A 9,190-nucleotide genomic window follows, 5' to 3' on the forward strand; every position below is an offset into this window, starting at 1 on the left:
AGGATAAAAATGAGTTTTCATGATGTTTCGGGTCAAAACCGTTATTTTTCATAAAAACCGATTTCACCGGGTCAAACCATGTCAACCAGGGAAACAAAAAAAAAATCATGACGTTTTGGGTCAAAACCGTCATTTTCGGTCAAAACCGTCATTTTTCATAAAAACCGATTTCACCGGGTCAATACGGGTCAAACCATGTCGACTAGGGTAAAAAATGAGTTTACATGACGTTTCGGGTCAAAACCATCATTTTCGGTCAAAACCGAGTCCACCGGGTTAATATGGGTCAAACCATGTTGACCGGGGTAAAAAAATGAATTTTCAGGCTGTTTCGGGTCAAAAGTCAAAACCTGGTTCACCGGGTTGATACCCATCAAATGTTTTTTTTGTGCTAGCGGTTGAAACGGGCTTTTTCTAATACTGATTTAAATTTTTTAGTTTTACCCATATAAATATTTATTATTATATATAACAAAACAAAATTAATAATTCAAAAATTTATTATATTAGGTAAGGTTAGGTAATGTTAGTTGCAGCGGTGCAAATTATTTCTTCAGAATTAAATTTGTTGTCCCCTGGTCAGTCATTGGCTATAAATAGCCACGAGAGCAGAGTGCAAAGGGAAGAAAAAAAAAAAGAGAAAAAGAAAAGAGAAAGAATTGTTATACTGTGCACATTTTTTTAGTTTTTCTTCACAAGAGTAGGATATTGTTTTTTTAAAAAAAACAATTTGGAAAATACCAAATATATCCCGACTCATCTCAGCCATTGAAATAATCCAAGATTTAATCCCGTTGCGCCACGTCATCCGATGTATCGAGCTTTCGGTGCACCGCGTCACACCAGATCAAAAACCCAGACAATCCGAACCGTCCAATCACCTTGCAGATCAAGTCAATCACAACCACACGATCGTTTCATCAGAGATCCAACGGCTCACAGTGTTCAGATGCACTGGTATACCATACACGCGTTCGCACCGTAGCACAATCTCAAAGTCTCTCTCTCCTCTCACCGGCAACTCCCTCTCTCATCCGATCTCCAATTTCCGACCATCTCAAGCCTCCGCACCACCACAGAAAGGTAGCTACCCTGGTGTAAAGCAAAATACTGGCGGTTTTCATCGTTTTCGCCGCCTCATCTTGCCAAAAAGGCCGCGATCGTCGCCGGTCACCGAAGCTTCAAGTCGTCGATTCTCCCTCATCAGCCATCAACAGTCGTCAAGACCACCACCATCAGAATCTTCGACCTCAGTTCTACCAGGATCGACCATCGGTTGGCCAGAAATCTCGCCTGAAAATCTCGCCGCCACCAACAGTAGCCGCGCGTGAGCCACACGCGCCGCCAGTGGCATTTTCATAAATTCCTGATAAATCCGAGGGTATTTCAGTCTTTTACCTACTGTGGCACTCAGGTAATTTTTTTTTAGATTTCTAACCTTTTTTTATTTTGTATATAAATTTTCTTGCATGTTGTAAAACAAAAAAAAAACAAAGAAATAACGACGCGGGTCCAACACCCATCTTATCATGTTATCGTTCGTGGGTCCAAAGCCCAACTTTTCAAGAATAATTATACCTATTTCTTAAATGATATCAAAATATTTGTTTTGTTTTGTCGACAATGTCTCTTTTTATAGAAAAATGACCGATGTCAAAAAAAAAAGTTTAAATACCCAAACAAAATATGGATTATGTCCATAAATTTGTTTTTTTTTAAACTTGGACGTAAATCACCTTTTTAGGGTTAAACGTCAATATTTTAGACGAGCTTTCTATTTTTAGGAACTGAATGTCATTTTTTTTAACGCATCTTCCTACGAACGTTGTTTGTCGACACGTCTCTTTTTACAGAAAAGGACTGATGTCAAGGATTAATACCAAATATGGATTTTGTCCTTTTTTTTTTTTTGGTAACTCAGACGTAAATCTCCTTTTTAGGGTTAAACGTTGATATTTTAGATGAGTCTTCTATTTTTAGGAATTGATGTCATTTTTAACGTGTCTTCTATTTTTAGGGACCGACGTTAACTATTTAAAAAAAACAAACAAAATTGCAAATAAGCTCGAAATATAATAGCATTTAAATCAAATAAAAAACACACAAGTAAGGGTAACTTTTCTTTTGAAAGGATGTTTTAAGGGTGGTGTCTACCTTTCCTTAATCATAACTAACCCAGTACTCGAATCTCTAGGACCAGTGTCTCATTTGGAATTTTTAGTTCCCTCATATTACTAGATGGCGACTCCAATAAAAACTTAACTTTCCCCAATAAAAAAAAATATTTTTGTTGAATAAAAAAAAAAAAAGGAGTCGTCGCCCGACGTCATGTATCGACAAAATGGCGACTCCACTAGGGAAAGGGTTGAACCAATTGCTTGTGTGTGCTTTTCATTTGTTTTTTTTATTGCTATTTATTTTTGAGCATTTATTTTATTTGCACTATTTATTTTATGCAATATCAATTGTAAATCATTTCATTTTTTAGATTGTACACGCATGCATGTTATTTATTTGTGTATTCACACACTTCATGGTGAACCCATAAAAGCTCTGGACCAGAGCTCATCCTTTTTAAGATTAGAAAAGAAAGATTCAGGTGGCAAGTGTGACTTATGTCCACTGATGCTCATTTGAACTTTCGTTTGGATTGTAACTCACCTATGCAACGGTATTGTGGAATTTTCTTCCATATTCATGTTGTATAAGGTTAAGAGGCCGACTACCCCATGGGTAATTCGAGCAATCTAAGAACCAAAGAAAATCTTTAAGATTAGAATAAACTGAGCCAAATCTTATGAGTTAGATCCTATCAATTAAGGATATACCTTTTAGGACACAAACAAATGTTAATGCATTAATATACATGTTCATATACATTTCATATTCTCATTAAATCTCCACCGATCCTCATAGAAAGTGTGAGATTGAAAAAACCATTACTATTGAGGAATTTTTGACCACATCAGAATTGAACCAACATGATGAAGAGGATTGTTTGCCATCAGAACATGGCATCAAATTTCTTCCCTAAATTGGTTCAAGTTCCTGTAGGTTTGGAGTCCTCAGTGAGAACTTTCTTAAGAGAATTTGATCTGGTCTGTTCCTCGTCATTAATTAAAGGAAAACTTGAAACAAATAACAAGCATGCATAAACCATATGGCATTTTGCATCTATTTGTGCATTTCATTTAGTTTACTTGCATTCACTCAGGTTGAAATATAGGTCCCCCAAAAGACCATAAAATTCATTACACTCGACTACGAAGGAAGATAATGGAGAACGAAGAAAGGACCCACTTAGAGGCTTATTATCAAAAAGAGTTGGAGAACATGAAAAACGATATAACCCGACTTACAAGTCTACTCGAGCAGGCCCTAGTATCCAAGTCTGGGGAAGATACCTCTACTCAGCCGGCAGTTGCAACTCCATTTGTATCAATGCCAACAGCTCCTTTTGTATTCACGTCTCAAAATTTAGGGGCTAATCCCTCTTCATTTGAACAACAGTTCACTACCAATGTTCCACCAGCACAAGTGCCAGTTACTGTAGACCTGGCAACTGATGACCCACAAAGGATAAAATTCTCTAAAAATGTCGATTATGATAAATTGACTGCTCTAGAAGAAAGATTGAAGGCAGTCGAAGGGGCAAACTTTTATGATCCTGTTTATGTTGCAGAAATGTGTTTAGTTCCAAATGTAGTTGTACCCAAAGAATTTAGGGTACCAGAATTCATCAAGTATACTGGAATTGAATGCCCAATCACGCATCTTAAATCTTACTATAATAAGATGGCAGAAGTAGTGAATGATGAGAAACTTCTCATCCATTTCTTTCAAGACAATCCTTTTGGATCGACATTAAGCTGGTATACAAGGTTGGGCAATACTAAGATAAGAAAGTGGAAAGATTTTGTGAAAGCCTTTGTGGAGCAGTATAAGTTCAACATGGAGGTAGCCCAGACAGGTCAAGCTTGTTAGTCATGGAGAAGGGCAACAAAGAGATTATAAGATAATACGCTTTGAGATGGCCTGAAAAAGCATCGCATGTGCAACCCTCTTTTTTAGAAAAAGAAATGGTCACTCTGTTTTCTAACACTTTTAAATCTCCATACTTTGAACACCTGGTGGGTAGTTCAGCTCAGCATTTTCTATGATGCATGTAACTATCACTGAGAGAATAGAACAAGCAATAAGAAGCGGGGAGAATGTTAGAGCATACTAAGAAGAAAAGGCTTTACTGGGAAAAAAGAAGGATCCCGATGTGAATAATATGGAAGGATTGTTATAGGGGTAAGAAAAAAAAATCACCATCATTATAACTTCCAAATACCTACCCAACAAGTTGCAAGTATAAACTTCACTAAACCTTTCCCAACCAACCAACAAAGCCAACCAAATGACCAACAAAGTAACCAGATTGTTAATCCTCCAAGAAGGAATTTTCAAAGAACCCAGGAACGATTGCCACCATTACCACTTCCCTTGGGAGAAATGTACTCAAAGTTATTGAGTATTAGGCAAGTAGCCCCTATTCCCTTGACCCCACTGCAACCTTCATACCCAAATTGGTATAAGCCAGATCTGAAATGCAAGTATCATACTGGCGTTACCGGGCATAACATTGAAAGCTATAATGCATTTAAAAACAAGCTTCTGCAATTGATAAAAGCTGGATGGATAACTTTTGATGATGCACCGAATGTGAAGTCCAATCCTTTGCCCAATCATGCTGCAAGCAGTAAAGGAGTGAATGTTGTAAGAATGAAGGGTAAGAAGGAAAAAGTTTTGAAGGTTTCTATGGAAAGACTGTATGGTATGCTAGTACAGTCTGGATATTTATCTGAGTTTGAACCAGTGATGAATGGAAATAACTACTGTAAGTTTCATGGCAAGGTGGGACATCACATTGATGATTGTGAAGAATTTCACAAAGAAGTGAAAAGGATGCTGACTTTCGGTATGCTAAGGATAGGGAGTGAAGAAGAGAGCAGTGAAGTTGGGATGATAGGCCGCCAGGAGATAAAAATGGAAGTTTGTAGACTCCAACCAACTATGGGTGGTCCACCAAAACTAATCCTGACCAAGCTTGTATGCACAAACAGTGAAAGTTATGGCACAATGCCTTACAATTATGGGTATTCTTTCAACATTAAGAATCTACTCCCATCTTTCACACTGAAAATCGAACGGTTTAAACTCGAAGTGGTCGGTGTTTTTAAAAGAAGAATTAGAGAGGCAGAGGAAAGCTAAAGGAAAAGAAATAGTTGATGCTTTTAAAGGCATGGAAGTGAACAAACCTATAAGTGAAGACAAGTCTAATGAATTTCTGAAGTTGATGAAGCATAGTGAGTATAGTGTGGTGGATCAGTTGAAGAAAACTCCTGCTAGAATCTCTTTAATCACTTATCTTGAGTTCTGAGTTACACCGTAAAGCATTGCAAAAGGTGTTAAATGAAGCATGTGTGCCGTAGGATATTACTCAAGATACGATGAAACATTTAGTGGGAAGAATTCAAGCCTCTAATTACTTATACTTCACAGAAGATGAGCTAGACCCGGAAGGGACTGGGCATAACAAACCTTTGTACATCACCGTGAAATGTAAAGACAGTTTGATCGGCAAAGTGCTTGTGGACAATGGTTCAATGTTAAATGTGCTACCAAAGCATATGCTAGATGAGATGCCAATTGATGCTACCTACATGAGACCAAAGCATGATGACAGGTAGAGCATATGATGGTTCCCCTAGAAGACATGTGATTGACCATTGACATTGAATTATTTATAGGGCCTCAGAAGTTTTTGATAACCTTACAAGTGATGGATATCCATCCTTCGTATAGCATGTTATTAGGAAGGCCATGGATACACGCTGCTGGGGCTGTGATATCATCTCTACACCAATGTTTGAAGTACATTATCAATGGTACTCTAGTGAAAGTTAAGGCAGAAGAAACCTTGTCCATGATAAGGAATGTGTCAGTCCCTTATATTGAAGCAAAAGATTGCAAAGATGGAAATCTCCACGCCTTCAGATTGTAAACATTGAAATGGGTACCAAGAATGCGGTGTTAAGAAGACCAATGATTTTGATACTACCAGAATGATAGCTAAGTGCTTTTTGAAACATGGGCTACCATTCCAAAATGACCCAATTTACTGCAATCTTGAGAGAGTCAACATAATGAAAACTAAGGCTACTGATCAGAGGTTTGGGCTTGGCTTTAAGCCTAAGAAAGATGATTACCAGAGAGCTGAATAGGAATTAAGCAGAGAAGAAGGTTTGGCCAGAATGGAAGGAAGAAAGCCAGAAGAAGAAGACATTGTAAATCCCACCCATACCATGTTTCTTTCCCCAAAATCAGCATATGTGATGAAAACCTGAAATACATGACGGAAGTCTTGGGACAAAAACTTTCTATTCATGGATATCAACAATGTAGAGGAAGGTGAAGGAAAAGGCTGGAATTCTGATGACGAGCCAAAACAGCAAAGAAGATGAACTGTTACCTCAGTTAACTGTCCACTCTCTAGAAGAGGCTCCAACCAACGCCTTTGTGCGAAAGCTTTCGGTTGATGAAGTATTCCAGAATTGGGAGATTGAAGAAGCCCTAGTTATTTTCAAGAAGTAATAAAATAAGCGTTTGTTTATATTTGCTTTTATGTGCTTTGCCTTGTAGTTTGCTTTGTGTCTTTGTACCTAGTTGGCAATCTTGGCTCAAGATGTCAACATAAGGTCTTTTCATAATTATTAAGTCAACTTTTTAAAATATTATTGAGATTCCTTACATTTTCTTCAACAATTGTTTATCTTCTTTTTTTTTTGTCTGGCTACAAGATCGCATTTACACTTAAAAAACACCTTCCGTTTTTCAGGAATTCTGAAAGCGAATCTTCCATAAATCCAAAACATATTGCATTGAAAATGAATGGCCAAACTTTGATAAGGATATGATTGCAATGGATGAAGAATAATGGAATGAAGATTAATATGAAAGAGTTGTACTAAAACAGGTTTGGAACAGTCCTGAAACATGCTGGAAACCTGCAAAAGGAAGAATTAAAGGTGATAAATTAGGCATCCGAGCAAGATAAAAAGAGGAGTTAAAGATTGGAACTCTTTGATTACTACAGAAGAAAGATGCAGTTTAACCTCATTACTACAAAGTATATGGATCTGTTGTTGCCTGGTCTTATGCAGAATATGCCTGGTTTAGACATTGATATTATAGTACACAGAGTGCCTTTGATAGAAGGATGGTAAACCTGTCAAGCAGAAATTGAGAAGAACTCGCCCAGATATTCTACTCGAGGTCAAGGCAAGATAAAAGAAGCAGTGGGATGCTGGTTTTCTAAGAAGTCATTAAATACCCTCAATGGGTATCGAACATAGTGGTAGTACCAAAGAAGGATGACAAAATCAGAGGTATGGTGTGCTTCAAGGAAATCTTAAACAAAGCTAGTCCAAAGGATAATTCCCTTTGCCCTCACATAGACGTCTTGGTACACAATGCTGCTAAGAAGCTCAACTTATTCCTTTATGGACGGATTCTCCGGGTATAACCAGATTAAAATGGCTGAAGAAGATAAAGAGAAAGACCACTTTTTGTCACACCATGGGGAACAGTTTGCTATAAAGTGATGCCATTCGGGTTAAAGGATGCGAGAGCCACATATCAAAGGGCAATGTGACACTTTTTCATGATATGATACACAAAGAGAATTGAAGTGTATGTGAGAATGACATTAATTGCTAAGTCTACGAATGAAGAAGATCACGTACAGAATTCTAGAAAATTATTTGATAGACTAAGGAAGAATCAGTTGAAATTGAATCCTGCAAAATGCTTCATTTGGGGTGAAGTCTGGAAAGTTGCTAGGGGTTTGTGATAAGCAACAAAGGAATAGAGGTCGATCCTGAATAAAGTGAAAGCAATTCAGGCTATGACAGCTCCTAAACCGCCAAAACCGAAAAGAAATAAGCGATTTTCTTGGATGACGTTTGAATTACAATTGCACGATTCATATCTCAGTTAACAGCAACATGTGAGCCAATTTTTCCGATTGCTTCGGAAAAAGAATCCTGTACTTGGGACAAAGATTGTCAAAAAGCTTTTGATAAAATAAAGCAATACTTACAAAATCCACCTTTGTTAGTGCCACCTGTGCCTGGAAGACCTTTTGATCTTGTATTTTGAAAGTATAGCTGAGGAAGCAATGGGTTGTGTGTTGGGACAACATGATGAGTCTGGAAGAAAGGAGCAAGCTATCTATTATCTGAGTAAGAAAGTTTACCGATTGTGAATCCAGATATACTATGGATTGAGAAGTTATGTTGTGCTCTTTGTATGGAGCATGAAGCGTCTTCGGACAATATATGTTGTATTATTACCGGACCTGGTGATCTCAAAAATGGATCCTTTTAAATACATCTTTGAGAAACCTTACTTGTCAAGCCGAATAGCAAGATGGCAAGTGATGTTGGCCGAGTATTGACATTGTATACAAGACAAGAAAAAATCCGTAAAAGGAAGTGTAATTACTGATTCATTTGGCAAGATAATGCTATCAAAGATTATGAGCCATTGAAAATTTGACTTTCCTGGATGAGGATGTGTTGATAGTAGAAGAAGACAAAGGGAAAGAATGATTGGTGGAATTATGTATTTTGTGGGGCAGTGAATGTATCTGGCAATGGAGCAGGAGTTGTGATAATCTCACCTAACCAGAAGCAATATCCCATCTCAATCAAACTACAAATTGAATGTACCAACAATATTGCTGAATATGAGGCTTGTATCCTTGGGTTAGAAGCTGCTTTAGAGGATGAAAATAAAGAAATTAATGTCTATGGGGATTCAATGTTAATAATCTGTCAAGTGAAAGCCTGAAATGGCAGACTAAAGAAAAATTGATCCCATATCAACAATATCTTCTCAAAACTGACTGAGGGCTTTGATGAGATAGATTTTACCCATATGGGAAGAGACAAAAATCAGTTTGCTGATGCTTTGGCAACCTTGTAAGCTTATATGGCCAAAATTTGAATTACAGGAATCAGGGGTACAACCAATCCACATTGAGATTAAAAATTTTCTAGCTTCATTGTTGTTTAGTTGAAGGAGAAATAGATCGGAACCCATGGTTTTCATGACATCAAAGAGGTTTTATCCAATATCAAGA

Source organism: Populus alba, chromosome 16 (genome assembly GCF_005239225.2).
Source record: "Populus alba chromosome 16, ASM523922v2, whole genome shotgun sequence".
In the NCBI taxonomy this organism is placed as follows: domain Eukaryota; kingdom Viridiplantae; phylum Streptophyta; class Magnoliopsida; order Malpighiales; family Salicaceae; genus Populus; species Populus alba.